The 27,574-nt window shown below is 47.0% G+C and overlaps 17 non-coding genes and 1 pseudogene across 17 annotated transcripts; all 18 read left to right on the top strand.

Moving 5' to 3' along the window:
* Nucleotides 1-1,265: 1,265 nt before the first annotated feature.
* Nucleotides 1,266-1,446, top strand: LOC142722109 (U2 spliceosomal RNA; annotated as a pseudogene).
* A 1,272-nt stretch (nucleotides 1,447-2,718) lies between these two features.
* LOC142722052 (U2 spliceosomal RNA) lies at nucleotides 2,719-2,909 on the top strand. The gene has a single exon (XR_012874381.1). It is a non-coding gene; the product is annotated as a U2 spliceosomal RNA (small nuclear RNA).
* A 1,288-nt stretch (nucleotides 2,910-4,197) lies between these two features.
* On the top strand, nucleotides 4,198-4,388 carry LOC142722051 (U2 spliceosomal RNA). The gene has a single exon (XR_012874380.1). It is a non-coding gene; the product is annotated as a U2 spliceosomal RNA (small nuclear RNA).
* Nucleotides 4,389-5,672: 1,284 nt separating this feature from the next.
* LOC142722050 (U2 spliceosomal RNA) lies at nucleotides 5,673-5,863 on the top strand. The gene has a single exon (XR_012874379.1). It is a non-coding gene; the product is annotated as a U2 spliceosomal RNA (small nuclear RNA).
* Nucleotides 5,864-7,124: 1,261 nt separating this feature from the next.
* LOC142722099 (U2 spliceosomal RNA) lies at nucleotides 7,125-7,315 on the top strand. Its single transcript, XR_012874429.1, has one exon. It is a non-coding gene; the product is annotated as a U2 spliceosomal RNA (small nuclear RNA).
* Nucleotides 7,316-8,607: 1,292 nt separating this feature from the next.
* LOC142722048 (U2 spliceosomal RNA) lies at nucleotides 8,608-8,798 on the top strand. Its single transcript, XR_012874378.1, has one exon. It is a non-coding gene; the product is annotated as a U2 spliceosomal RNA (small nuclear RNA).
* Nucleotides 8,799-10,090: 1,292 nt separating this feature from the next.
* LOC142722046 (U2 spliceosomal RNA) lies at nucleotides 10,091-10,281 on the top strand. The gene has a single exon (XR_012874376.1). It is a non-coding gene; the product is annotated as a U2 spliceosomal RNA (small nuclear RNA).
* Nucleotides 10,282-11,566: 1,285 nt separating this feature from the next.
* Nucleotides 11,567-11,757, top strand: LOC142722045 (U2 spliceosomal RNA). The gene has a single exon (XR_012874375.1). It is a non-coding gene; the product is annotated as a U2 spliceosomal RNA (small nuclear RNA).
* A 1,304-nt stretch (nucleotides 11,758-13,061) lies between these two features.
* Nucleotides 13,062-13,252, top strand: LOC142722044 (U2 spliceosomal RNA). Its single transcript, XR_012874374.1, has one exon. It is a non-coding gene; the product is annotated as a U2 spliceosomal RNA (small nuclear RNA).
* A 1,300-nt stretch (nucleotides 13,253-14,552) lies between these two features.
* LOC142722043 (U2 spliceosomal RNA) lies at nucleotides 14,553-14,743 on the top strand. Its single transcript, XR_012874373.1, has one exon. It is a non-coding gene; the product is annotated as a U2 spliceosomal RNA (small nuclear RNA).
* A 1,296-nt stretch (nucleotides 14,744-16,039) lies between these two features.
* Nucleotides 16,040-16,230, top strand: LOC142722042 (U2 spliceosomal RNA). The gene has a single exon (XR_012874371.1). It is a non-coding gene; the product is annotated as a U2 spliceosomal RNA (small nuclear RNA).
* Nucleotides 16,231-17,510: 1,280 nt separating this feature from the next.
* On the top strand, nucleotides 17,511-17,701 carry LOC142722040 (U2 spliceosomal RNA). Its single transcript, XR_012874369.1, has one exon. It is a non-coding gene; the product is annotated as a U2 spliceosomal RNA (small nuclear RNA).
* Nucleotides 17,702-18,993: 1,292 nt separating this feature from the next.
* On the top strand, nucleotides 18,994-19,184 carry LOC142722039 (U2 spliceosomal RNA). The gene has a single exon (XR_012874368.1). It is a non-coding gene; the product is annotated as a U2 spliceosomal RNA (small nuclear RNA).
* Nucleotides 19,185-20,476: 1,292 nt separating this feature from the next.
* Nucleotides 20,477-20,667, top strand: LOC142722037 (U2 spliceosomal RNA). The gene has a single exon (XR_012874367.1). It is a non-coding gene; the product is annotated as a U2 spliceosomal RNA (small nuclear RNA).
* Nucleotides 20,668-21,939: 1,272 nt separating this feature from the next.
* Nucleotides 21,940-22,130, top strand: LOC142722036 (U2 spliceosomal RNA). Its single transcript, XR_012874366.1, has one exon. It is a non-coding gene; the product is annotated as a U2 spliceosomal RNA (small nuclear RNA).
* Nucleotides 22,131-23,422: 1,292 nt separating this feature from the next.
* Nucleotides 23,423-23,613, top strand: LOC142722035 (U2 spliceosomal RNA). The gene has a single exon (XR_012874365.1). It is a non-coding gene; the product is annotated as a U2 spliceosomal RNA (small nuclear RNA).
* A 1,284-nt stretch (nucleotides 23,614-24,897) lies between these two features.
* On the top strand, nucleotides 24,898-25,088 carry LOC142722034 (U2 spliceosomal RNA). The gene has a single exon (XR_012874364.1). It is a non-coding gene; the product is annotated as a U2 spliceosomal RNA (small nuclear RNA).
* A 1,292-nt stretch (nucleotides 25,089-26,380) lies between these two features.
* On the top strand, nucleotides 26,381-26,571 carry LOC142722033 (U2 spliceosomal RNA). The gene has a single exon (XR_012874363.1). It is a non-coding gene; the product is annotated as a U2 spliceosomal RNA (small nuclear RNA).
* Nucleotides 26,572-27,574: the final 1,003 nt, after the last annotated feature.

Raw genomic sequence — 27,574 nt, 5'->3', positions numbered from 1 at the left:
AATGGTTTTATCAGTTGGGACTTGGTGGCACAAAAAGTTAATAAGAAAATTTGTTTATGGAATCTTAGAAAACTGACAATGGAGGGAAAAATTTTAATCACAAAAATGGTGATTTTACCAATTTTATTATATCTAAGTATGGTTTTCCCTCCCCCTGATATTTTATTAAAAAAGATTACCAAGGCATGTTTTACATTTTTATGGAATTCTAGGATGGAGAAGCTCAGGAGAGAAAAAGTGATGTTACCAAAGCTAATGGGTGGTAAAGATTTTCCAAATATAAAAGCATTTCTTTTAATCCATTTTTTTACACTGTGTCTTAATACTGTTTTTAAGGAACACTACTGGTCTTATTTTATCCGTTTTAACACTGGCTATTTTATGAGGAGGTACGGATGGTTCTCTACGGTTTTAAGCTCGCCATATGCTTTTAACCTGCCAGACCAGTATAAGATTTTAGAAAAAATAGTGAACCTTTTTAAACTAAAAGACAAAAGAATAGAAGATGTAAAAAATAGTAAATATGTTTTAAAGGAAATAAAAGAAAATGTTTTAATAGCCCCCATTAGCAATTTTAATGAAAACAAATGCAAAATTATCTGGAGCATGGTTAATGCTAAATTCATTTTTAATTCACAGAAGGATCTGGCCTGGAGCTGCGCCCACGAGTGTCTTCCATGCCGGGCATTCCAGCATCGAAGGGGACTGACCAACTCGGCTGCGTGTCCAAGGGGAGGATGCCGCGATGACGAGACAGTCTTACATCTCTTTTGGCAATGTTATTTTTCACAACTCATATGGACAAAAATCCTCCCCTTGATGAAGAAGATAACCGGAATAAAGAGAATTACAAGTGAAGGCGTTTTTTACGGATGTCTGGAGTGCCCAACAAGGACTCAGAAAATTATGGCATGGAAGATTACTAACTGCGTTAAAGCAGCTCTGTGGGCGGCCAGGAATATTCTTTTATTCAAACATGAAATTTTATCTGTGAATGATATTTTAGGAATTTGTTTTTATGAAATGCACAAGTATTATCTTTTAGACAAAAAATTCTCTCCTGTTTTAAGTAGAAAATGGTTTTTTAGCGAATGGAATTCTATAATATGATGCCACCAAGTGCCCTTTTATAAATTGTATGATTTTAATCTGACAATTTGTATTTATTTTTTAACCATTGTTGTAAAATTTGAATCCCTGTAAAAATGTTGAAAAATGTTAATTTATTGTAAAACCTGAAAAATTTTAAATAAACGGTTACCCCCAAAGTTGGGGTAGTCAACTTAAAAAAAATCTGTTCTTATCAGTTTAATATCTGATACGTCCCCTATCTGGGGACCATATATTAAATGGATTTTTAGAACAGGGAGATGGAAATAGAGCTTGCTCTGTCCACTCCACGCATTGACCTGGTATTGCAGTATTTCCAGGACCGGTGCACCCTTTCCTTATGTGTTGACTAAAAGCAGATTCCAAAAGTGTTTTTTGTCTTTGCTATTGTTTCTGTCTTTCTGAAGGGATCTCCCCTTTTAATCCCATTATTTCAACACCTGTTGGACAATGCATGAGTGATAATGAGCTCATTGATTAAATGCAATTAATGAATAGATTGCCACCTCTTGTTGTGTGTCGTCTGTGTTTCTGTGTTTCCGGCATTTCACATTGGAACACCTCATTCACCTTCCTTGTCTTCTCTCCGCCCTCCCTTTTAGGTAAGTTAAAGAGCTGCACCTGAGCCAGCCACTGATTGATTGATTGATTGATTGATTGATTGATTGATGCAGCACAACAGTCAAATAGTGGAGTGGAGTAGGGGAACAGCAAACAGCCAATAAAGCAGCCCGCCCGCTCGCCTGCCCGCCACAATGGACCTACCTGTGTACACTAGATGGATGTGATGGAATGTACTGTCGTCCCTACATTTCAAGAAGAAGTAAGAATTGCAGTTGCAACAAAGCCTTGCTTGCCTACAAAGAGAGCAGCAATTTGGATTTGTTACTATGTTACCTAGAAGAATAACAAACTGTGCAAGGATGGAGGTTGTAGGAGCAAGGAGAAGTTGTCTGTAAAGTTGGTGGATGCCTATTTTCCATTTTGCAGTCCCTTGTCTCCCTCTTGTGGCCTCCTGGAGGCAACTAGCTGTGCAAAAAAAAGACAGCCTGGCGGCCGGCTGTTGCAGTGTTGCCCTCTCAGGCAACACTGAGTGACTGACTGAGCCTCACCGTCTTATATAAAGTTCAGACGGAACTTTGCACGTGTCATAGTGGAGCCCTCAGGATTCCAGAGCCAGCTTTCTGACATCATAATGGGGCCTCAGAGATAAAAGCCTGGGCCCAGGCAGTGTTGGTCAGTGCTGCTCAGCAGGCAGCACTGGACTGGACTGGATTACAGCTGATACAAGGTGTGAAGGAACAAGGGGTGGCTGTGGGCATGCACTTGCTGCCGCTGCCAGTGTTTATCTGCATGGCAGCAGGGCATTTGGGCGTTGCCAGGAAGGCGTTTTTATGTAGATTCCTCCTCTTTCAGCACTGCATTGTGGTGCAAGCAAAAGAAGCAAATCCTGTCTGGCTTCCTCTCCGGCCTTTATTCACCTCCCGTGTAGCTGTGAGTGTGTGAGCCTGCAGGGCCCCATGGAATTGCCTAGAAGTAGGCTGAATCGCTGCAAGGGCTGAACAGCAGTATCGGGCAGGCTCGGGCAACGCGCGGCCCGTTCGGGTTATCGCTTCTCGGCCTTTTGGCTAAGATCAAGTGTAGTATCTGTTCTTATCAGTTTAATATCTGATACGTCCCCTATCTGGGGACCATATATTAAATGGATTTTTAGAACAGGGAGATGGAAATAGAGCTTGCTCTGTCCACTCCACGCATTGACCTGGTATTGCAGTATTTCCAGGACCGGTGCACCCTTTCCTTATGTGTTGACTAAAAGCAGATTCCAAAAGTGTTTTTTGTCTTTGCTATTGTTTCTGTCTTTCTGAAGGGATCTCCCCTTTTAATCCCATTATTTCAACACCTGTTGGACAATGCATGAGTGATAATGAGCTCATTGATTAAATGCAATTAATGAATAGATTGCCACCTCTTGTTGTGTGTCGTCTGTGTTTCTGTGTTTCCGGCATTTCACATTGGAACACCTCATTCACCTTCCTTGTCTTCTCTCCGCCCTCCCTTTTAGGTAAGTTAAAGAGCTGCACCTGAGCCAGCCACTGATTGATTGATTGATTGATTGATTGATTGATTGATTGATTGATTGATTGATGCAGCACAACAGTCAAATAGTGGAGTGGAGTAGGGGAACAGCAAACAGCCAATAAAGCAGCCCGCCCGCTCGCCTGCCCGCCACAATGGACCTACCTGTGTACACTAGATGGATGTGATGGAATGTACTGTCGTCCCTACATTTCAAGAAGAAGTAAGAATTGCAGTTGCAACAAAGCCTTGCTTGCCTACAAAGAGAGCAGCAATTTGGATTTGTTACTATGTTACCTAGAAGAATAACAAACTGTGCAAGGATGGAGGTTGTAGGAGCAAGGAGAAGTTGTCTGTAAAGTTGGTGGATGCCTATTTTCCATTTTGCAGTCCCTTGTCTCCCTCTTGTGGCCTCCTGGAGGCAACTAGCTGTGCAAAAAAAAGACAGCCTGGCGGCCGGCTGTTGCAGTGTTGCCCTCTCAGGCAACACTGAGTGACTGACTGAGCCTCACCGTCTTATATAAAGTTCAGACGGAACTTTGCACGTGTCATAGTGGAGCCCTCAGGATTCCAGAGCCAGCTTTCTGACATCATAATGGGGCCTCAGAGATATAAGCCTGGGCCCAGGCAGTGTTGGTCAGTGCTGCTCAGCAGGCAGCACTGGACTGGACTGGATTACAGCTGATACAAGGTGTGAAGGAACAAGGGGTGGCTGTGGGCATGCACTTGCTGCCGCTGCCAGTGTTTATCTGCATGGCAGCAGGGCATTTGGGCGTTGCCAGGAAGGCGTTTTTATGTAGATTCCTCCTCTTTCAGCACTGCATTGTGGTGCAAGCAAAAGAAGCAAATCCTGTCTGGCTTCCTCTCCGGCCTTTATTCACCTCCCGTGTAGCTGTGAGTGTGTGAGCCTGCAGGGCCCCATGGAATTGCCTAGAAGTAGGCTGAATCGCTGCAAGGGCTGAACAGCAGTATCGGGCAGGCTCGGGCAACGCGCGGCCCGTTCGGGTTATCGCTTCTCGGCCTTTTGGCTAAGATCAAGTGTAGTATCTGTTCTTATCAGTTTAATATCTGATACGTCCCCTATCTGGGGACCATATATTAAATGGATTTTTAGAACAGGGAGATGGAAATAGAGCTTGCTCTGTCCACTCCACGCATTGACCTGGTATTGCAGTATTTCCAGGACCGGTGCACCCTTTCCTTATGTGTTGACTAAAAGCAGATTCCAAAAGTGTTTTTTGTCTTTGCTATTGTTTCTGTCTTTCTGAAGGGATCTCCCCTTTTAATCCCATTATTTCAACACCTGTTGGACAATGCATGAGTGATAATGAGCTCATTGATTAAATGCAATTAATGAATAGATTGCCACCTCTTGTTGTGTGTCGTCTGTGTTTCTGTGTTTCCGGCATTTCACATTGGAACACCTCATTCACCTTCCTTGTCTTCTCTCCGCCCTCCCTTTTAGGTAAGTTAAAGAGCTGCACCTGAGCCAGCCACTGATTGATTGATTGATTGATTGATTGATTGATTGATTGATTGATTGATGCAGCACAACAGTCAAATAGTGGAGTGGAGTAGGGGAACAGCAAACAGCCAATAAAGCAGCCCGCCCGCTCGCCTGCCCGCCACAATGGACCTACCTGTGTACACTAGATGGATGTGATGGAATGTACTGTCGTCCCTACATTTCAAGAAGAAGTAAGAATTGCAGTTGCAACAAAGCCTTGCTTGCCTACAAAGAGAGCAGCAATTTGGATTTGTTACTATGTTACCTAGAAGAATAACAAACTGTGCAAGGATGGAGGTTGTAGGAGCAAGGAGAAGTTGTCTGTAAAGTTGGTGGATGCCTATTTTCCATTTTGCAGTCCCTTGTCTCCCTCTTGTGGCCTCCTGGAGGCAACTAGCTGTGCAAAAAAAAGACAGCCTGGCGGCCGGCTGTTGCAGTGTTGCCCTCTCAGGCAACACTGAGTGACTGACTGAGCCTCACCGTCTTATATAAAGTTCAGACGGAACTTTGCACGTGTCATAGTGGAGCCCTCAGGATTCCAGAGCCAGCTTTCTGACATCATAATGGGGCCTCAGAGATAAAAGCCTGGGCCCAGGCAGTGTTGGTCAGTGCTGCTCAGCAGGCAGCACTGGACTGGACTGGATTACAGCTGATACAAGGTGTGAAGGAACAAGGGGTGGCTGTGGGCATGCACTTGCTGCCGCTGCCAGTGTTTATCTGCATGGCAGCAGGGCATTTGGGCGTTGCCAGGAAGGCGTTTTTATGTAGATTCCTCCTCTTTCAGCACTGCATTGTGGTGCAAGCAAAAGAAGCAAATCCTGTCTGGCTTCCTCTCCGGCCTTTATTCACCTCCCGTGTAGCTGTGAGTGTGTGAGCCTGCAGGGCCCCATGGAATTGCCTAGAAGTAGGCTGAATCGCTGCAAGGGCTGAACAGCAGTATCGGGCAGGCTCGGGCAACGCGCGGCCCGTTCGGGTTATCGCTTCTCGGCCTTTTGGCTAAGATCAAGTGTAGTATCTGTTCTTATCAGTTTAATATCTGATACGTCCCCTATCTGGGGACCATATATTAAATGGATTTTTAGAACAGGGAGATGGAAATAGAGCTTGCTCTGTCCACTCCACGCATTGACCTGGTATTGCAGTATTTCCAGGACCGGTGCACCCTTTCCTTATGTGTTGACTAAAAGCAGATTCCAAAAGTGTTTTTTGTCTTTGCTATTGTTTCTGTCTTTCTGAAGGGATCTCCCCTTTTAATCCCATTATTTCAACACCTGTTGGACAATGCATGAGTGATAATGAGCTCATTGATTAAGTGCAATTAATGAATAGATTGCCACCTCTTGTTGTGTGTCGTCTGTGTTTCTGTGTTTCCGGCATTTCACATTGGAACACCTCATTCACCTTCCTTGTCTTCTCTCCGCCCTCCCTTTTAGGTAAGTTAAAGAGCTGCACCTGAGCCAGCCACTGATTGATTGATTGATTGATTGATTGATTGATTGATTGATTGATTGATTGATGCAGCACAACAGTCAAATAGTGGAGTGGAGTAGGGGAACAGCAAACAGCCAATAAAGCAGCCCGCCCGCTCGCCTGCCCGCCACAATGGACCTACCTGTGTACACTAGATGGATGTGATGGAATGTACTGTCGTCCCTACATTTCAAGAAGAAGTAAGAATTGCAGTTGCAACAAAGCCTTGCTTGCCTACAAAGAGAGCAGCAATTTGGATTTGTTACTATGTTACCTAGAAGAATAACAAACTGTGCAAGGATGGAAGTTGTAGGAGCAAGGAGAAGTTGTCTGTAAAGTTGGTGGATGCCTATTTTCCATTTTGCAGTCCCTTGTCTCCCTCTTGTGGCCTCCTGGAGGCAACTAGCTGTGCAAAAAAAAGACAGCCTGGCGGCCGGCTGTTGCAGTGTTGCCCTCTCAGGCAACACTGAGTGACTGACTGAGCCTCACCGTCTTATATAAAGTTCAGACGGAACTTTGCACGTGTCATAGTGGAGCCCTCAGGATTCCAGAGCCAGCTTTCTGACATCATAATGGGGCCTCAGAGATAAAAGCCTGGGCCCAGGCAGTGTTGGTCAGTGCTGCTCAGCAGGCAGCACTGGACTGGACTGGATTACAGCTGATACAAGGTGTGAAGGAACAAGGGGTGGCTGTGGGCATGCACTTGCTGCCGCTGCCAGTGTTTATCTGCATGGCAGCAGGGCATTTGGGCGTTGCCAGGAAGGCGTTTTTATGTAGATTCCTCCTCTTTCAGCACTGCATTGTGGTGCAAGCAAAAGAAGCAAATCCTGTCTGGCTTCTAGCTGTGAGTGTGTGAGCCTGCAGGGCCCCATGGAATTGCCTAGAAGTAGGCTGAATCGCTGCAAGGGCTGAACAGCAGTATCGGGCAGGCTCGGGCAACGCGCGGCCCGTTCGGGTTATCGCTTCTCGGCCTTTTGGCTAAGATTAAGTGTAGTATCTGTTCTTATCAGTTTAATATCTGATACGTCCCCTATCTGGGGACCATATATTAAATGGATTTTTAGAACAGGGAGATGGAAATAGAGCTTGCTCTGTCCACTCCACGCATTGACCTGGTATTGCAGTATTTCCAGGACCGGTGCACCCTTTCCTTATGTGTTGACTAAAAGCAGATTCCAAAAGTGTTTTTTGTCTTTGCTATTGTTTCTGTCTTTCTGAAGGGATCTCCCCTTTTAATCCCATTATTTCAACACCTGTTGGACAATGCATGAGTGATAATGAGCTCATTGATTAAATGCAATTAATGAATAGATTGCCACCTCTTGTTGTGTGTCGTCTGTGTTTCTGTGTTTCCGGCATTTCACATTGGAACACCTCATTCACCTTCCTTGTCTTCTCTCCGCCCTCCCTTTTAGGTAAGTTAAAGAGCTGCACCTGAGCCAGCCACTGATTGATTGATTGATTGATTGATTGATTGATTGATTGATTGATTGATTGATTGATGCAGCACAACAGTCAAATAGTGGAGTGGAGTAGGGGAACAGCAAACAGCCAATAAAGCAGCCCGCCCGCTCGCCTGCCCGCCACAATGGACCTACCTGTGTACACTAGATGGATGTGATGGAATGTACTGTCGTCCCTACATTTCAAGAAGAAGTAAGAATTGCAGTTGCAACAAAGCCTTGCTTGCCTACAAAGAGAGCAGCAATTTGGATTTGTTACTATGTTACCTAGAAGAATAACAAACTGTGCAAGGATGGAGGTTGTAGGAGCAAGGAGAAGTTGTCTGTAAAGTTGGTGGATGCCTATTTTCCATTTTGCAGTCCCTTGTCTCCCTCTTGTGGCCTCCTGGAGGCAACTAGCTGTGCAAAAAAAAGACAGCCTGGCGGCCGGCTGTTGCAGTGTTGCCCTCTCAGGCAACACTGAGTGACTGACTGAGCCTCACCGTCTTATATAAAGTTCAGACGGAACTTTGCACGTGTCATAGTGGAGCCCTCAGGATTCCAGAGCCAGCTTTCTGACATCATAATGGGGCCTCAGAGATAAAAGCCTGGGCCCAGGCAGTGTTGGTCAGTGCTGCTCAGCAGGCAGCACTGGACTGGACTGGATTACAGCTGATACAAGGTGTGAAGGAACAAGGGGTGGCTGTGGGCATGCACTTGCTGCCGCTGCCAGTGTTTATCTGCATGGCAGCAGGGCATTTGGGCGTTGCCAGGAAGGCGTTTTTATGTAGATTCCTCCTCTTTCAGCACTGCATTGTGGTGCAAGCAAAAGAAGCAAATCCTGTCTGGCTTCCTCTCCGGCCTTTATTCACCTCCCGTGTAGCTGTGAGTGTGTGAGCCTGCAGGGCCCCATGGAATTGCCTAGAAGTAGGCTGAATCGCTGCAAGGGCTGAACAGCAGTATCGGGCAGGCTCGGGCAACGCGCGGCCCGTTCGGGTTATCGCTTCTCGGCCTTTTGGCTAAGATCAAGTGTAGTATCTGTTCTTATCAGTTTAATATCTGATACGTCCCCTATCTGGGGACCATATATTAAATGGATTTTTAGAACAGGGAGATGGAAATAGAGCTTGCTCTGTCCACTCCACGCATTGACCTGGTATTGCAGTATTTCCAGGACCGGTGCACCCTTTCCTTATGTGTTGACTAAAAGCAGATTCCAAAAGTGTTTTTTGTCTTTGCTATTGTTTCTGTCTTTCTGAAGGGATCTCCCCTTTTAATCCCATTATTTCAACACCTGTTGGACAATGCATGAGTGATAATGAGCTCATTGATTAAGTGCAATTAATGAATAGATTGCCACCTCTTGTTGTGTGTCGTCTGTGTTTCTGTGTTTCCGGCATTTCACATTGGAACACCTCATTCACCTTCCTTGTCTTCTCTCCGCCCTCCCTTTTAGGTAAGTTAAAGAGCTGCACCTGAGCCAGCCACTGATTGATTGATTGATTGATTGATTGATTGATTGATTGATTGATTGATTGATTGATGCAGCACAACAGTCAAATAGTGGAGTGGAGTAGGGGAACAGCAAACAGCCAATAAAGCAGCCCGCCCGCTCGCCTGCCCGCCACAATGGACCTACCTGTGTACACTAGATGGATGTGATGGAATGTACTGTCGTCCCTACATTTCAAGAAGAAGTAAGAATTGCAGTTGCAACAAAGCCTTGCTTGCCTACAAAGAGAGCAGCAATTTGGATTTGTTACTATGTTACCTAGAAGAATAACAAACTGTGCAAGGATGGAGGTTGTAGGAGCAAGGAGAAGTTGTCTGTAAAGTTGGTGGATGCCTATTTTCCATTTTGCAGTCCCTTGTCTCCCTCTTGTGGCCTCCTGGAGGCAACTAGCTGTGCAAAAAAAAGACAGCCTGGCGGCCGGCTGTTGCAGTGTTGCCCTCTCAGGCAACACTGAGTGACTGACTGAGCCTCACCGTCTTATATAAAGTTCAGACGGAACTTTGCACGTGTCATAGTGGAGCCCTCAGGATTCCAGAGCCAGCTTTCTGACATCATAATGGGGCCTCAGAGATAAAAGCCTGGGCCCAGGCAGTGTTGGTCAGTGCTGCTCAGCAGGCAGCACTGGACTGGACTGGATTACAGCTGATACAAGGTGTGAAGGAACAAGGGGTGGCTGTGGGCATGCACTTGCTGCCGCTGCCAGTGTTTATCTGCATGGCAGCAGGGCATTTGGGCGTTGCCAGGAAGGCGTTTTTATGTAGATTCCTCCTCTTTCAGCACTGCATTGTGGTGCAAGCAAAAGAAGCAAATCCTGTCTGGCTTCCTCTCCGGCCTTTATTCACCTCCCGTGTAGCTGTGAGTGTGTGAGCCTGCAGGGCCCCATGGAATTGCCTAGAAGTAGGCTGAATCGCTGCAAGGGCTGAACAGCAGTATCGGGCAGGCTCGGGCAACGCGCGGCCCGTTCGGGTTATCGCTTCTCGGCCTTTTGGCTAAGATCAAGTGTAGTATCTGTTCTTATCAGTTTAATATCTGATACGTCCCCTATCTGGGGACCATATATTAAATGGATTTTTAGAACAGGGAGATGGAAATAGAGCTTGCTCTGTCCACTCCACGCATTGACCTGGTATTGCAGTATTTCCAGGACCGGTGCACCCTTTCCTTATGTGTTGACTAAAAGCAGATTCCAAAAGTGTTTTTTGTCTTTGCTATTGTTTCTGTCTTTCTGAAGGGATCTCCCCTTTTAATCCTATTATTTCAACACCTGTTGGACAATGCATGAGTGATAATGAGCTCATTGATTAAATGCAATTAATGAATAGATTGCCACCTCTTGTTGTGTGTCGTCTGTGTTTCTGTGTTTCCGGCATTTCACATTGGAACACCTCATTCACCTTCCTTGTCTTCTCTCCGCCCTCCCTTTTAGGTAAGTTAAAGAGCTGCACCTGAGCCAGCCACTGATTGATTGATTGATTGATTGATTGATTGATTGATTGATTGATTGATTGCAGCACAACAGTCAAATAGTGGAGTGGAGTAGGGGAACAGCAAACAGCCAATAAAGCAGCCCGCCCGCTCGCCTGCCCGCCACAATGGACCTACCTGTGTACACTAGATGGATGTGATGGAATGTACTGTCGTCCCTACATTTCAAGAAGAAGTAAGAATTGCAGTTGCAACAAAGCCTTGCTTGCCTACAAAGAGAGCAGCAATTTGGATTTGTTACTATGTTACCTAGAAGAATAACAAACTGTGCAAGGATGGAGGTTGTAGGAGCAAGGAGAAGTTGTCTGTAAAGTTGGTGGATGCCTATTTTCCATTTTGCAGTCCCTTGTCTCCCTCTTGTGGCCTCCTGGAGGCAACTAGCTGTGCAAAAAAAAGACAGCCTGGCGGCCGGCTGTTGCAGTGTTGCCCTCTCAGGCAACACTGAGTGACTGACTGAGCCTCACCGTCTTATATAAAGTTCAGACGGAACTTTGCACGTGTCATAGTGGAGCCCTCAGGATTCCAGAGCCAGCTTTCTGACATCATAATGGGGCCTCAGAGATAAAAGCCTGGGCCCAGGCAGTGTTGGTCAGTGCTGCTCAGCAGGCAGCACTGGACTGGACTGGATTACAGCTGATACAAGGTGTGAAGGAACAAGGGGTGGCTGTGGGCATGCACTTGCTGCCGCTGCCAGTGTTTATCTGCATGGCAGCAGGGCATTTGGGCGTTGCCAGGAAGGCGTTTTTATGTAGATTCCTCCTCTTTCAGCACTGCATTGTGGTGCAAGCAAAAGAAGCAAATCCTGTCTGGCTTCCTCTCCGGCCTTTATTCACCTCCCGTGTAGCTGTGAGTGTGTGAGCCTGCAGGGCCCCATGGAATTGCCTAGAAGTAGGCTGAATCGCTGCAAGGGCTGAACAGCAGTATCGGGCAGGCTCGGGCAACGCGCGGCCCGTTCGGGTTATCGCTTCTCGGCCTTTTGGCTAAGATCAAGTGTAGTATCTGTTCTTATCAGTTTAATATCTGATACGTCCCCTATCTGGGGACCATATATTAAATGGATTTTTAGAACAGGGAGATGGAAATAGAGCTTGCTCTGTCCACTCCACGCATTGACCTGGTATTGCAGTATTTCCAGGACCGGTGCACCCTTTCCTTATGTGTTGACTAAAAGCAGATTCCAAAAGTGTTTTTTGTCTTTGCTATTGTTTCTGTCTTTCTGAAGGGATCTCCCCTTTTAATCCCATTATTTCAACACCTGTTGGACAATGCATGAGTGATAATGAGCTCATTGATTAAGTGCAATTAATGAATAGATTGCCACCTCTTGTTGTGTGTCGTCTGTGTTTCTGTGTTTCCGGCATTTCACATTGGAACACCTCATTCACCTTACTTGTCTTCTCTCCGCCCTCCCTTTTAGGTAAGTTAAAGAGCTGCACCTGAGCCAGCCACTGATTGATTGATTGATTGATTGATTGATTGATTGATTGATTGATTGATTGATTGATTGATTGATTGATGCAGCACAACAGTCAAATAGTGGAGTGGAGTAGGGGAACAGCAAACAGCCAATAAAGCAGCCCGCCCGCTCGCCTGCCCGCCACAATGGACCTACCTGTGTACACTAGATGGATGTGATGGAATGTACTGTCGTCCCTACATTTCAAGAAGAAGTAAGAATTGCAGTTGCAACAAAGCCTTGCTTGCCTACAAAGAGAGCAGCAATTTGGATTTGTTACTATGTTACCTAGAAGAATAACAAACTGTGCAAGGATGGAGGTTGTAGGAGCAAGGAGAAGTTGTCTGTAAAGTTGGTGGATGCCTATTTTCCATTTTGCAGTCCCTTGTCTCCCTCTTGTGGCCTCCTGGAGGCAACTAGCTGTGCAAAAAAAAGACAGCCTGGCGGCCGGCTGTTGCAGTGTTGCCCTCTCAGGCAACACTGAGTGACTGACTGAGCCTCACCGTCTTATATAAAGTTCAGACGGAACTTTGCACGTGTCATAGTGGAGCCCTCAGGATTCCAGAGCCAGCTTTCTGACATCATAATGGGGCCTCAGAGATAAAAGCCTGGGCCCAGGCAGTGTTGGTCAGTGCTGCTCAGCAGGCAGCACTGGACTGGACTGGATTACAGCTGATACAAGGTGTGAAGGAACAAGGGGTGGCTGTGGGCATGCACTTGCTGCCGCTGCCAGTGTTTATCTGCATGGCAGCAGGGCATTTGGGCGTTGCCAGGAAGGCGTTTTTATGTAGATTCCTCCTCTTTCAGCACTGCATTGTGGTGCAAGCAAAAGAAGCAAATCCTGTCTGGCTTCCTCTCCGGCCTTTATTCACCTCCCGTGTAGCTGTGAGTGTGTGAGCCTGCAGGGCCCCATGGAATTGCCTAGAAGTAGGCTGAATCGCTGCAAGGGCTGAACAGCAGTATCGGGCAGGCTCGGGCAACGCGCGGCCCGTTCGGGTTATCGCTTCTCGGCCTTTTGGCTAAGATCAAGTGTAGTATCTGTTCTTATCAGTTTAATATCTGATACGTCCCCTATCTGGGGACCATATATTAAATGGATTTTTAGAACAGGGAGATGGAAATAGAGCTTGCTCTGTCCACTCCACGCATTGACCTGGTATTGCAGTATTTCCAGGACCGGTGCACCCTTTCCTTATGTGTTGACTAAAAGCAGATTCCAAAAGTGTTTTTTGTCTTTGCTATTGTTTCTGTCTTTCTGAAGGGATCTCCCCTTTTAATCCCATTATTTCAACACCTGTTGGACAATGCATGAGTGATAATGAGCTCATTGATTAAATGCAATTAATGAATAGATTGCCACCTCTTGTTGTGTGTCGTCTGTGTTTCTGTGTTTCCGGCATTTCACATTGGAACACCTCATTCACCTTCCTTGTCTTCTCTCCGCCCTCCCTTTTAGGTAAGTTAAAGAGCTGCACCTGAGCCAGCCACTGATTGATTGATTGATTGATTGATTGATTGATTGATTGATTGATTGATTGATTGATTGATTGATGCAGCACAACAGTCAAATAGTGGAGTGGAGTAGGGGAACAGCAAACAGCCAATAAAGCAGCCCGCCCGCTCGCCTGCCCGCCACAATGGACCTACCTGTGTACACTAGATGGATGTGATGGAATGTACTGTCGTCCCTACATTTCAAGAAGAAGTAAGAATTGCAGTTGCAACAAAGCCTTGCTTGCCTACAAAGAGAGCAGCAATTTGGATTTGTTACTATGTTACCTAGAAGAATAACAAACTGTGCAAGGATGGAGGTTGTAGGAGCAAGGAGAAGTTGTCTGTAAAGTTGGTGGATGCCTATTTTCCATTTTGCAGTCCCTTGTCTCCCTCTTGTGGCCTCCTGGAGGCAACTAGCTGTGCAAAAAAAAGACAGCCTGGCGGCCGGCTGTTGCAGTGTTGCCCTCTCAGGCAACACTGAGTGACTGACTGAGCCTCACCGTCTTATATAAAGTTCAGACGGAACTTTGCACGTGTCATAGTGGAGCCCTCAGGATTCCAGAGCCAGCTTTCTGACATCATAATGGGGCCTCAGAGATATAAGCCTGGGCCCAGGCAGTGTTGGTCAGTGCTGCTCAGCAGGCAGCACTGGACTGGACTGGATTACAGCTGATACAAGGTGTGAAGGAACAAGGGGTGGCTGTGGGCATGCACTTGCTGCCGCTGCCAGTGTTTATCTGCATGGCAGCAGGGCATTTGGGCGTTGCCAGGAAGGCGTTTTTATGTAGATTCCTCCTCTTTCAGCACTGCATTGTGGTGCAAGCAAAAGAAGCAAATCCTGTCTGGCTTCCTCTCCGGCCTTTATTCACCTCCCGTGTAGCTGTGAGTGTGTGAGCCTGCAGGGCCCCATGGAATTGCCTAGAAGTAGGCTGAATCGCTGCAAGGGCTGAACAGCAGTATCGGGCAGGCTCGGGCAACGCGCGGCCCGTTCGGGTTATCGCTTCTCGGCCTTTTGGCTAAGATCAAGTGTAGTATCTGTTCTTATCAGTTTAATATCTGATACGTCCCCTATCTGGGGACCATATATTAAATGGATTTTTAGAACAGGGAGATGGAAATAGAGCTTGCTCTGTCCACTCCACGCATTGACCTGGTATTGCAGTATTTCCAGGACCGGTGCACCCTTTCCTTATGTGTTGACTAAAAGCAGATTCCAAAAGTGTTTTTTGTCTTTGCTATTGTTTCTGTCTTTCTGAAGGGATCTCCCCTTTTAATCCCATTATTTCAACACCTGTTGGACAATGCATGAGTGATAATGAGCTCATTGATTAAATGCAATTAATGAATAGATTGCCACCTCTTGTTGTGTGTCGTCTGTGTTTCTGTGTTTCCGGCATTTCACATTGGAACACCTCATTCACCTTCCTTGTCTTCTCTCCGCCCTCCCTTTTAGGTAAGTTAAAGAGCTGCACCTGAGCCAGCCACTGATTGATTGATTGATTGATTGATTGATTGATTGATTGATTGATTGATTGATTGATTGATGCAGCACAACAGTCAAATAGTGGAGTGGAGTAGGGGAACAGCAAACAGCCAATAAAGCAGCCCGCCCGCTCGCCTGCCCGCCACAATGGACCTACCTGTGTACACTAGATGGATGTGATGGAATGTACTGTCGTCCCTACATTTCAAGAAGAAGTAAGAATTGCAGTTGCAACAAAGCCTTGCTTGCCTACAAAGAGAGCAGCAATTTGGATTTGTTACTATGTTACCTAGAAGAATAACAAACTGTGCAAGGATGGAGGTTGTAGGAGCAAGGAGAAGTTGTCTGTAAAGTTGGTGGATGCCTATTTTCCATTTTGCAGTCCCTTGTCTCCCTCTTGTGGCCTCCTGGAGGCAACTAGCTGTGCAAAAAAAAGACAGCCTGGCGGCCGGCTGTTGCAGTGTTGCCCTCTCAGGCAACACTGAGTGACTGACTGAGCCTCACCGTCTTATATAAAGTTCAGACGGAACTTTGCACGTGTCATAGTGGAGCCCTCAGGATTCCAGAGCCAGCTTTCTGACATCATAATGGGGCCTCAGAGATAAAAGCCTGGGCCCAGGCAGTGTTGGTCAGTGCTGCTCAGCAGGCAGCACTGGACTGGACTGGATTACAGCTGATACAAGGTGTGAAGGAACAAGGGGTGGCTATGGGCATGCACTTGCTGCCGCTGCCAGTGTTTATCTGCATGGCAGCAGGGCATTTGGGCGTTGCCAGGAAGGCGTTTTTATGTAGATTCCTCCTCTTTCAGCACTGCATTGTGGTGCAAGCAAAAGAAGCAAATCCTGTCTGGCTTCCTCTCCGGCCTTTATTCACCTCCCGTGTAGCTGTGAGTGTGTGAGCCTGCAGGGCCCCATGGAATTGCCTAGAAGTAGGCTGAATCGCTGCAAGGGCTGAACAGCAGTATCGGGCAGGCTCGGGCAACGCGCGGCCCGTTCGGGTTATCGCTTCTCGGCCTTTTGGCTAAGATCAAGTGTAGTATCTGTTCTTATCAGTTTAATATCTGATACGTCCCCTATCTGGGGACCATATATTAAATGGATTTTTAGAACAGGGAGATGGAAATAGAGCTTGCTCTGTCCACTCCACGCATTGACCTGGTATTGCAGTATTTCCAGGACCGGTGCACCCTTTCCTTATGTGTTGACTAAAAGCAGATTCCAAAAGTGTTTTTTGTCTTTGCTATTGTTTCTGTCTTTCTGAAGGGATCTCCCCTTTTAATCCCATTATTTCAACACCTGTTGGACAATGCATGAGTGATAATGAGCTCATTGATTAAATGCAATTAATGAATAGATTGCCACCTCTTGTTGTGTGTCGTCTGTGTTTCTGTGTTTCCGGCATTTCACATTGGAACACCTCATTCACCTTCCTTGTCTTCTCTCCGCCCTCCCTTTTAGGTAAGTTAAAGAGCTGCACCTGAGCCAGCCACTGATTGATTGATTGATTGATTGATTGATTGATTGATTGATTGATGCAGCACAACAGTCAAATAGTGGAGTGGAGTAGGGGAACAGCAAACAGCCAATAAAGCAGCCCGCCCGCTCGCCTGCCCGCCACAATGGACCTACCTGTGTACACTAGATGGATGTGATGGAATGTACTGTCGTCCCTACATTTCAAGAAGAAGTAAGAATTGCAGTTGCAACAAAGCCTTGCTTGCCTACAAAGAGAGCAGCAATTTGGATTTGTTACTATGTTACCTAGAAGAATAACAAACTGTGCAAGGATGGAGGTTGTAGGAGCAAGGAGAAGTTGTCTGTAAAGTTGGTGGATGCCTATTTTCCATTTTGCAGTCCCTTGTCTCCCTCTTGTGGCCTCCTGGAGGCAACTAGCTGTGCAAAAAAAAGACAGCCTGGCGGCCGGCTGTTGCAGTGTTGCCCTCTCAGGCAACACTGAGTGACTGACTGAGCCTCACCGTCTTATATAAAGTTCAGACGGAACTTTGCACGTGTCATAGTGGAGCCCTCAGGATTCCAGAGCCAGCTTTCTGACATCATAATGGGGCCTCAGAGATAAAAGCCTGGGCCCAGGCAGTGTTGGTCAGTGCTGCTCAGCAGGCAGCACTGGACTGGACTGGATTACAGCTGATACAAGGTGTGAAGGAACAAGGGGTGGCTGTGGGCATGCACTTGCTGCCGCTGCCAGTGTTTATCTGCATGGCAGCAGGGCATTTGGGCGTTGCCAGGAAGGCGTTTTTATGTAGATTCCTCCTCTTTCAGCACTGCATTGTGGTGCAAGCAAAAGAAGCAAATCCTGTCTGGCTTCCTCTCCGGCCTTTATTCACCTCCCGTGTAGCTGTGAGTGTGTGAGCCTGCAGGGCCCCATGGAATTGCCTAGAAGTAGGCTGAATCGCTGCAAGGGCTGAACAGCAGTATCGGGCAGGCTCGGGCAACGCGCGGCCCGTTCGGGTTATCGCTTCTCGGCCTTTTGGCTAAGATCAAGTGTAGTATCTGTTCTTATCAGTTTAATATCTGATACGTCCCCTATCTGGGGACCATATATTAAATGGATTTTTAGAACAGGGAGATGGAAATAGAGCTTGCTCTGTCCACTCCACGCATTGACCTGGTATTGCAGTATTTCCAGGACCGGTGCACCCTTTCCTTATGTGTTGACTAAAAGCAGATTCCAAAAGTGTTTTTTGTCTTTGCTATTGTTTCTGTCTTTCTGAAGGGATCTCCCCTTTTAATCCCATTATTTCAACACCTGTTGGACAATGCATGAGTGATAATGAGCTCATTGATTAAATGCAATTAATGAATAGATTGCCACCTCTTGTTGTGTGTCGTCTGTGTTTCTGTGTTTCCGGCATTTCACATTGGAACACCTCATTCACCTTCCTTGTCTTCTCTCCGCCCTCCCTTTTAGGTAAGTTAAAGAGCTGCACCTGAGCCAGCCACTGATTGATTGATTGATTGATTGATTGATTGATTGATTGATTGATTGATTGATTGATGCAGCACAACAGTCAAATAGTGGAGTGGAGTAGGGGAACAGCAAACAGCCAATAAAGCAGCCCGCCCGCTCGCCTGCCCGCCACAATGGACCTACCTGTGTACACTAGATGGATGTGATGGAATGTACTGTCGTCCCTACATTTCAAGAAGAAGTAAGAATTGCAGTTGCAACAAAGCCTTGCTTGCCTACAAAGAGAGCAGCAATTTGGATTTGTTACTATGTTACCTAGAAGAATAACAAACTGTGCAAGGATGGAGGTTGTAGGAGCAAGGAGAAGTTGTCTGTAAAGTTGGTGGATGCCTATTTTCCATTTTGCAGTCCCTTGTCTCCCTCTTGTGGCCTCCTGGAGGCAACTAGCTGTGCAAAAAAAAGACAGCCTGGCGGCCGGCTGTTGCAGTGTTGCCCTCTCAGGCAACACTGAGTGACTGACTGAGCCTCACCGTCTTATATAAAGTTCAGACGGAACTTTGCACGTGTCATAGTGGAGCCCTCAGGATTCCAGAGCCAGCTTTCTGACATCATAATGGGGCCTCAGAGATAAAAGCCTGGGCCCAGGCAGTGTTGGTCAGTGCTGCTCAGCAGGCAGCACTGGACTGGACTGGATTACAGCTGATACAAGGTGTGAAGGAACAAGGGGTGGCTGTGGGCATGCACTTGCTGCCGCTGCCAGTGTTTATCTGCATGGCAGCAGGGCATTTGGGCGTTGCCAGGAAGGCGTTTTTATGTAGATTCCTCCTCTTTCAGCACTGCATTGTGGTGCAAGCAAAAGAAGCAAATCCTGTCTGGCTTCCTCTCCGGCCTTTATTCACCTCCCGTGTAGCTGTGAGTGTGTGAGCCTGCAGGGCCCCATGGAATTGCCTAGAAGTAGGCTGAATCGCTGCAAGGGCTGAACAGCAGTATCGGGCAGGCTCGGGCAACGCGCGGCCCGTTCGGGTTATCGCTTCTCGGCCTTTTGGCTAAGATCAAGTGTAGTATCTGTTCTTATCAGTTTAATATCTGATACGTCCCCTATCTGGGGACCATATATTAAATGGATTTTTAGAACAGGGAGATGGAAATAGAGCTTGCTCTGTCCACTCCACGCATTGACCTGGTATTGCAGTATTTCCAGGACCGGTGCACCCTTTCCTTATGTGTTGACTAAAAGCAGATTCCAAAAGTGTTTTTTGTCTTTGCTATTGTTTCTGTCTTTCTGAAGGGATCTCCCCTTTTAATCCCATTATTTCAACACCTGTTGGACAATGCATGAGTGATAATGAGCTCATTGATTAAATGCAATTAATGAATAGATTGCCACCTCTTGTTGTGTGTCGTCTGTGTTTCTGTGTTTCCGGCATTTCACATTGGAACACCTCATTCACCTTCCTTGTCTTCTCTCCGCCCTCCCTTTTAGGTAAGTTAAAGAGCTGCACCTGAGCCAGCCACTGATTGATTGATTGATTGATTGATTGATTGATTGATTGATTGATTGATTGATTGATGCAGCACAACAGTCAAATAGTGGAGTGGAGTAGGGGAACAGCAAACAGCCAATAAAGCAGCCCGCCCGCTCGCCTGCCCGCCACAATGGACCTACCTGTGTACACTAGATGGATGTGATGGAATGTACTGTCGTCCCTACATTTCAAGAAGAAGTAAGAATTGCAGTTGCAACAAAGCCTTGCTTGCCTACAAAGAGAGCAGCAATTTGTATTTGTTACTATGTTACCTAGAAGAATAACAAACTGTGCAAGGATGGAGGTTGTAGGAGCAAGGAGAAGTTGTCTGTAAAGTTGGTGGATGCCTATTTTCCATTTTGCAGTCCCTTGTCTCCATCTTGTGGCCTCCTGGAGGCAACTAGCTGTGCAAAAAAAAGACAGCCTGGCGGCCGGCTGTTGCAGTGTTGCCCTCTCAGGCAACACTGAGTGACTGACTGAGCCTCACCGTCTTATATAAAGTTCAGACGGAACTTTGCACGTGTCATAGTGGAGCCCTCAGGATTCCAGAGCCAGCTTTCTGACATCATAATGGGGCCTCAGAGATAAAAGCCTGGGCCCAGGCAGTGTTGGTCAGTGCTGCTCAGCAGGCAGCACTGGACTGGACTGGATTACAGCTGATACAAGGTGTGAAGGAACAAGGGGTGGCTGTGGGCATGCACTTGCTGCCGCTGCCAGTGTTTATCTGCATGGCAGCAGGGCATTTGGGCGTTGCCAGGAAGGCGTTTTTATGTAGATTCCTCCTCTTTCAGCACTGCATTGTGGTGCAAGCAAAAGAAGCAAATCCTGTCTGGCTTCCTCTCCGGCCTTTATTCACCTCCCGTGTAGCTGTGAGTGTGTGAGCCTGCAGGGCCCCATGGAATTGCCTAGAAGTAGGCTGAATCGCTGCAAGGGCTGAACAGCAGTATCGGGCAGGCTCGGGCAACGCGCGGCCCGTTCGGGTTATCGCTTCTCGGCCTTTTGGCTAAGATCAAGTGTAGTATCTGTTCTTATCAGTTTAATATCTGATACGTCCCCTATCTGGGGACCATATATTAAATGGATTTTTAGAACAGGGAGATGGAAATAGAGCTTGCTCTGTCCACTCCACGCATTGACCTGGTATTGCAGTATTTCCAGGACCGGTGCACCCTTTCCTTATGTGTTGACTAAAAGCAGATTCCAAAAGTGTTTTTTGTCTTTGCTATTGTTTCTGTCTTTCTGAAGGGATCTCCCCTTTTAATCCCATTATTTCAACACCTGTTGGACAATGCATGAGTGATAATGAGCTCATTGATTAAATGCAATTAATGAATAGATTGCCACCTCTTGTTGTGTGTCGTCTGTGTTTCTGTGTTTCCGGCATTTCACATTGGAACACCTCATTCACCTTCCTTGTCTTCTCTCCGCCCTCCCTTTTAGGTAAGTTAAAGAGCTGCACCTGAGCCAGCCACTGATTGATTGATTGATTGATTGATTGATTGATTGATGCAGCACAACAGTCAAATAGTGGAGTGGAGTAGGGGAACAGCAAACAGCCAATAAAGCAGCCCGCCCGCTCGCCTGCCCGCCACAATGGACCTACCTGTGTACACTAGATGGATGTGATGGAATGTACTGTCGTCCCTACATTTCAAGAAGAAGTAAGAATTGCAGTTGCAACAAAGCCTTGCTTGCCTACAAAGAGAGCAGCAATTTGGATTTGTTACTATGTTACCTAGAAGAATAACAAACTGTGCAAGGATGGAGGTTGTAGGAGCAAGGAGAAGTTGTCTGTAAAGTTGGTGGATGCCTATTTTCCATTTTGCAGTCCCTTGTCTCCCTCTTGTGGCCTCCTGGAGGCAACTAGCTGTGCAAAAAAAAGACAGCCTGGCGGCCGGCTGTTGCAGTGTTGCCCTCTCAGGCAACACTGAGTGACTGACTGAGCCTCACCGTCTTATATAAAGTTCAGACGGAACTTTGCACGTGTCATAGTGGAGCCCTCAGGATTCCAGAGCCAGCTTTCTGACATCATAATGGGGCCTCAGAGATAAAAGCCTGGGCCCAGGCAGTGTTGGTCAGTGCTGCTCAGCAGGCAGCACTGGACTGGACTGGATTACAGCTGATACAAGGTGTGAAGGAACAAGGGGTGGCTGTGGGCATGCACTTGCTGCCGCTGCCAGTGTTTATCTGCATGGCAGCAGGGCATTTGGGCGTTGCCAGGAAGGCGTTTTTATGTAGATTCCTCCTCTTTCAGCACTGCATTGTGGTGCAAGCAAAAGAAGCAAATCCTGTCTGGCTTCCTCTCCGGCCTTTATTCACCTCCCGTGTAGCTGTGAGTGTGTGAGCCTGCAGGGCCCCATGGAATTGCCTAGAAGTAGGCTGAATCGCTGCAAGGGCTGAACAGCAGTATCGGGCAGGCTCGGGCAACGCGCGGCCCGTTCGGGTTATCGCTTCTCGGCCTTTTGGCTAAGATCAAGTGTAGTATCTGTTCTTATCAGTTTAATATCTGATACGTCCCCTATCTGGGGACCATATATTAAATGGATTTTTAGAACAGGGAGATGGAAATAGAGCTTGCTCTGTCCACTCCACGCATTGACCTGGTATTGCAGTATTTCCAGGACCGGTGCACCCTTTCCTTATGTGTTGACTAAAAGCAGATTCCAAAAGTGTTTTTTGTCTTTGCTATTGTTTCTGTCTTTCTGAAGGGATCTCCCCTTTTAATCCCATTATTTCAACACCTGTTGGACAATGCATGAGTGATAATGAGCTCATTGATTAAATGCAATTAATGAATAGATTGCCACCTCTTGTTGTGTGTCGTCTGTGTTTCTGTGTTTCCGGCATTTCACATTGGAACACCTCATTCACCTTCCTTGTCTTCTCTCCGCCCTCCCTTTTAGGTAAGTTAAAGAGCTGCACCTGAGCCAGCCACTGATTGATTGATTGATTGATTGATTGATTGATTGATTGATTGATTGATTGATTGATGCAGCACAACAGTCAAATAGTGGAGTGGAGTAGGGGAACAGCAAACAGCCAATAAAGCAGCCCGCCCGCTCGCCTGCCCGCCACAATGGACCTACCTGTGTACACTAGATGGATGTGATGGAATGTACTGTCGTCCCTACATTTCAAGAAGAAGTAAGAATTGCAGTTGCAACAAAGCCTTGCTTGCCTACAAAGAGAGCAGCAATTTGGATTTGTTACTATGTTACCTAGAAGAATAACAAACTGTGCAAGGATGGAGGTTGTAGGAGCAAGGAGAAGTTGTCTGTAAAGTTGGTGGATGCCTATTTTCCATTTTGCAGTCCCTTGTCTCCCTCTTGTGGCCTCCTGGAGGCAACTAGCTGTGCAAAAGAAAGACAGCCTGGCGGCCGGCTGTTGCAGTGTTGCCCTCTCAGGCAACACTGAGTGACTGACTGAGCCTCACCGTCTTATATAAAGTTCAGACGGAACTTTGCACGTGTCATAGTGGAGCCCTCAGGATTCCAGAGCCAGCTTTCTGACATCATAATGGGGCCTCAGAGATAAAAGCCTGGGCCCAGGCAGTGTTGGTCAGTGCTGCTCAGCAGGCAGCACTGGACTGGACTGGATTACAGCTGATACAAGGTGTGAAGGAACAAGGGGTGGCTGTGGGCATGCACTTGCTGCCGCTGCCAGTGTTTATCTGCATGGCAGCAGGGCATTTGGGTGTTGCCAGGAAGGCGTTTTTATGTAGATTCCTCCTCTTTCAGCACTGCATTGTGGTGCAAGCAAAAGAAGCAAATCCTGTCTGGCTTCCTCTCCGGCCTTTATTCACCTCCCGTGTAGCTGTGAGTGTGTGAGCCTGCAGGGCCCCATGGAATTGCCTAGAAGTAGGCTGAATCGCTGCAAGGGCTGAACAGCAGTATCGGGCAGGCTCGGGCAACGCGCGGCCCGTTCGGGTTATCGCTTCTCGGCCTTTTGGCTAAGATCAAGTGTAGTATCTGTTCTTATCAGTTTAATATCTGATACGTCCCCTATCTGGGGACCATATATTAAATGGATTTTTAGAACAGGGAGATGGAAATAGAGCTTGCTCTGTCCACTCCACGCATTGACCTGGTATTGCAGTATTTCCAGGACCGGTGCACCCTTTCCTTATGTGTTGACTAAAAGCAGATTCCAAAAGTGTTTTTTGTCTTTGCTATTGTTTCTGTCTTTCTGAAGGGATCTCCCCTTTTAATCCCATTATTTCAACACCTGTTGGACAATGCATGAGTGATAATGAGCTCATTGATTAAATGCAATTAATGAATAGATTGCCACCTCTTGTTGTGTGTCGTCTGTGTTTCTGTGTTTCCGGCATTTCACATTGGAACACCTCATTCACCTTCCTTGTCTTCTCTCCGCCCTCCCTTTTAGGTAAGTTAAAGAGCTGCACCTGAGCCAGCCACTGATTGATTGATTGATTGATTGATTGATTGATTGATTGATTGATTGATGCAGCACAACAGTCAAATAGTGGAGTGGAGTAGGGGAACAGCAAACAGCCAATAAAGCAGCCCGCCCGCTCGCCTGCCCGCCACAATGGACCTACCTGTGTACACTAGATGGATGTGATGGAATGTACTGTCGTCCCTACATTTCAAGAAGAAGTAAGAATTGCAGTTGCAACAAAGCCTTGCTTGCCTACAAAGAGAGCAGCAATTTGGATTTGTTACTATGTTACCTAGAAGAATAACAAACTGTGCAAGGATGGAGGTTGTAGGAGCAAGGAGAAGTTGTCTGTAAAGTTGGTGGATGCCTATTTTCCATTTTGCAGTCCCTTGTCTCCCTCTTGTGGCCTCCTGGAGGCAACTAGCTGTGCAAAAAAAAGACAGCCTGGCGGCCGGCTGTTGCAGTGTTGCCCTCTCAGGCAACACTGAGTGACTGACTGAGCCTCACCGTCTTATATAAAGTTCAGACGGAACTTTGCACGTGTCATAGTGGAGCCCTCAGGATTCCAGAGCCAGCTTTCTGACATCATAATGGGGCCTCAGAGATAAAAGCCTGGGCCCAGGCAGTGTTGGTCAGTGCTGCTCAGCAGGCAGCACTGGACTGGACTGGATTACAGCTGATACAAGGTGTGAAGGAACAAGGGGTGGCTGTGGGCATGCACTTGCTGCCGCTGCCAGTGTTTATCTGCATGGCAGCAGGGCATTTGGGCGTTGCCAGGAAGGCGTTTTTATGTAGATTCCTCCTCTTTCAGCACTGCATTGTGGTGCAAGCAAAAGAAGCAAATCCTGTCTGGCTTCCTCTCCGGCCTTTATTCACCTCCCGTGTAGCTGTGAGTGTGTGAGCCTGCAGGGCCCCATGGAATTGCCTAGAAGTAGGCTGAATCGCTGCAAGGGCTGAACAGCAGTATCGGGCAGGCTCGGGCAACGCGCGGCCCGTTCGGGTTATCGCTTCTCGGCCTTTTGGCTAAGATCAAGTGTAGTATCTGTTCTTATCAGTTTAATATCTGATACGTCCCCTATCTGGGGACCATATATTAAATGGATTTTTAGAACAGGGAGATGGAAATAGAGCTTGCTCTGTCCACTCCACGCATTGACCTGGTATTGCAGTATTTCCAGGACCGGTGCACCCTTTCCTTATGTGTTGACTAAAAGCAGATTCCAAAAGTGTTTTTTGTCTTTGCTATTGTTTCTGTCTTTCTGAAGGGATCTCCCCTTTTAATCCCATTATTTCAACACCTGTTGGACAATGCATGAGTGATAATGAGCTCATTGATTAAATGCAATTAATGAATAGATTGCCACCTCTTGTTGTGTGTCGTCTGTGTTTCTGTGTTTCCGGCATTTCACATTGGAACACCTCATTCACCTTCCTTGTCTTCTCTCCGCCCTCCCTTTTAGGTAAGTTAAAGAGCTGCACCTGAGCCAGCCACTGATTGATTGATTGATTGATTGATTGATTGATTGATTGATTGATTGATTGATTGATGCAGCACAACAGTCAAATAGTGGAGTGGAGTAGGGGAACAGCAAACAGCCAATAAAGCAGCCCGCCCGCTCGCCTGCCCGCCACAATGGACCTACCTGTGTACACTAGATGGATGTGATGGAATGTACTGTCGTCCCTACATTTCAAGAAGAAGTAAGAATTGCAGTTGCAACAAAGCCTTGCTTGCCTACAAAGAGAGCAGCAATTTGGATTTGTTACTATGTTACCTAGAAGAATAACAAACTGTGCAAGGATGGAGGTTGTAGGAGCAAGGAGAAGTTGTCTGTAAAGTTGGTGGATGCCTATTTTCCATTTTGCAGTCCCTTGTCTCCCTCTTGTGGCCTCCTGGAGGCAACTAGCTGTGCAAAAAAAAGACAGCCTGGCGGCCGGCTGTTGCAGTGTTGCCCTCTCAGGCAACACTGAGTGACTGACTGAGCCTCACCGTCTTATATAAAGTTCAGACGGAACTTTGCACGTGTCATAGTGGAGCCCTCAGGATTCCAGAGCCAGCTTTCTGACATCATAATGGGGCCTCAGAGATAAAAGCCTGGGCCCAGGCAGTGTTGGTCAGTGCTGCTCAGCAGGCAGCACTGGACTGGACTGGATTACAGCTGATACAAGGTGTGAAGGAACAAGGGGTGGCTGTGGGCATGCACTTGCTGCCGCTGCCAGTGTTTATCTGCATGGCAGCAGGGCATTTGGGCGTTGCCAGGAAGGCGTTTTTATGTAGATTCCTCCTCTTTCAGCACTGCATTGTGGTGCAAGCAAAAGAAGCAAATCCTGTCTGGCTTCCTCTCCGGCCTTTATTCACCTCCCGTGTAGCTGTGAGTGTGTGAGCCTGCAGGGCCCCATGGAATTGCCTAGAAGTAGGCTGAATCGCTGCAAGGGCTGAACAGCAGTATCGGGCAGGCTCGGGCAACGCGCGGCCCGTTCGGGTTATCGCTTCTCGGCCTTTTGGCTAAGATCAAGTGTAGTATCTGTTCTTATCAGTTTAATATCTGATACGTCCCCTATCTGGGGACCATATATTAAATGGATTTTTAGAACAGGGAGATGGAAATAGAGCTTGCTCTGTCCACTCCACGCATTGACCTGGTATTGCAGTATTTCCAGGACCGGTGCACCCTTTCCTTATGTGTTGACTAAAAGCAGATTCCAAAAGTGTTTTTTGTCTTTGCTATTGTTTCTGTCTTTCTGAAGGGATCTCCCCTTTTAATCCCATTATTTCAACACCTGTTGGACAATGCATGAGTGATAATGAGCTCATTGATTAAATGCAATTAATGAATAGATTGCCACCTCTTGTTGTGTGTCGTCTGTGTTTCTGTGTTTCCGGCATTTCACATTGGAACACCTCATTCACCTTCCTTGTCTTCTCTCCGCCCTCCCTTTTAGGTAAGTTAAAGAGCTGCACCTGAGCCAGCCACTGATTGATTGATTGATTGATTGATTGATTGATTGATGCAGCACAACAGTCAAATAGTGGAGTGGAGTAGGGGAACAGCAAACAGCCAATAAAGCAGCCCGCCCGCTCGCCTGCCCGCCACAATGGACCTACCTGTGTACACTAGATGGATGTGATGGAATGTACTGTCGTCCCTACATTTCAAGAAGAAGTAAGAATTGCAGTTGCAACAAAGCCTTGCTTGCCTACAAAGAGAGCAGCAATTTGGATTTGTTACTATGTTACCTAGAAGAATAACAAACTGTGCAAGGATGGAGGTTGTAGGAGCAAGGAGAAGTTGTCTGTAAAGTTGGTGGATGCCTATTTTCCATTTTGCAGTCCCTTGTCTCCCTCTTGTGGCCTCCTGGAGGCAACTAGCTGTGCAAAAAAAAGACAGCCTGGCGGCCGGCTGTTGCAGTGTTGCCCTCTCAGGCAACACTGAGTGACTGACTGAGCCTCACCGTCTTATATAAAGTTCAGACGGAACTTTGCACGTGTCATAGTGGAGCCCTCAGGATTCCAGAGCCAGCTTTCTGACATCATAATGGGGCCTCAGAGATAAAAGCCTGGGCCCAGGCAGTGTTGGTCAGTGCTGCTCAGCAGGCAGCACTGGACTGGACTGGATTACAGCTGATACAAGGTGTGAAGGAACAAGGGGTGGCTGTGGGCATGCACTTGCTGCCGCTGC

This window comes from Rhinoderma darwinii, unplaced genomic scaffold (genome assembly GCF_050947455.1).
Source record: "Rhinoderma darwinii isolate aRhiDar2 unplaced genomic scaffold, aRhiDar2.hap1 Scaffold_530, whole genome shotgun sequence".
NCBI lineage: Eukaryota > Metazoa > Chordata > Amphibia > Anura > Rhinodermatidae > Rhinoderma > Rhinoderma darwinii.
The sequence above is the reverse complement of the archived record's forward strand: the minus strand, read 5'-3'. Positions and strand labels throughout refer to the sequence as shown.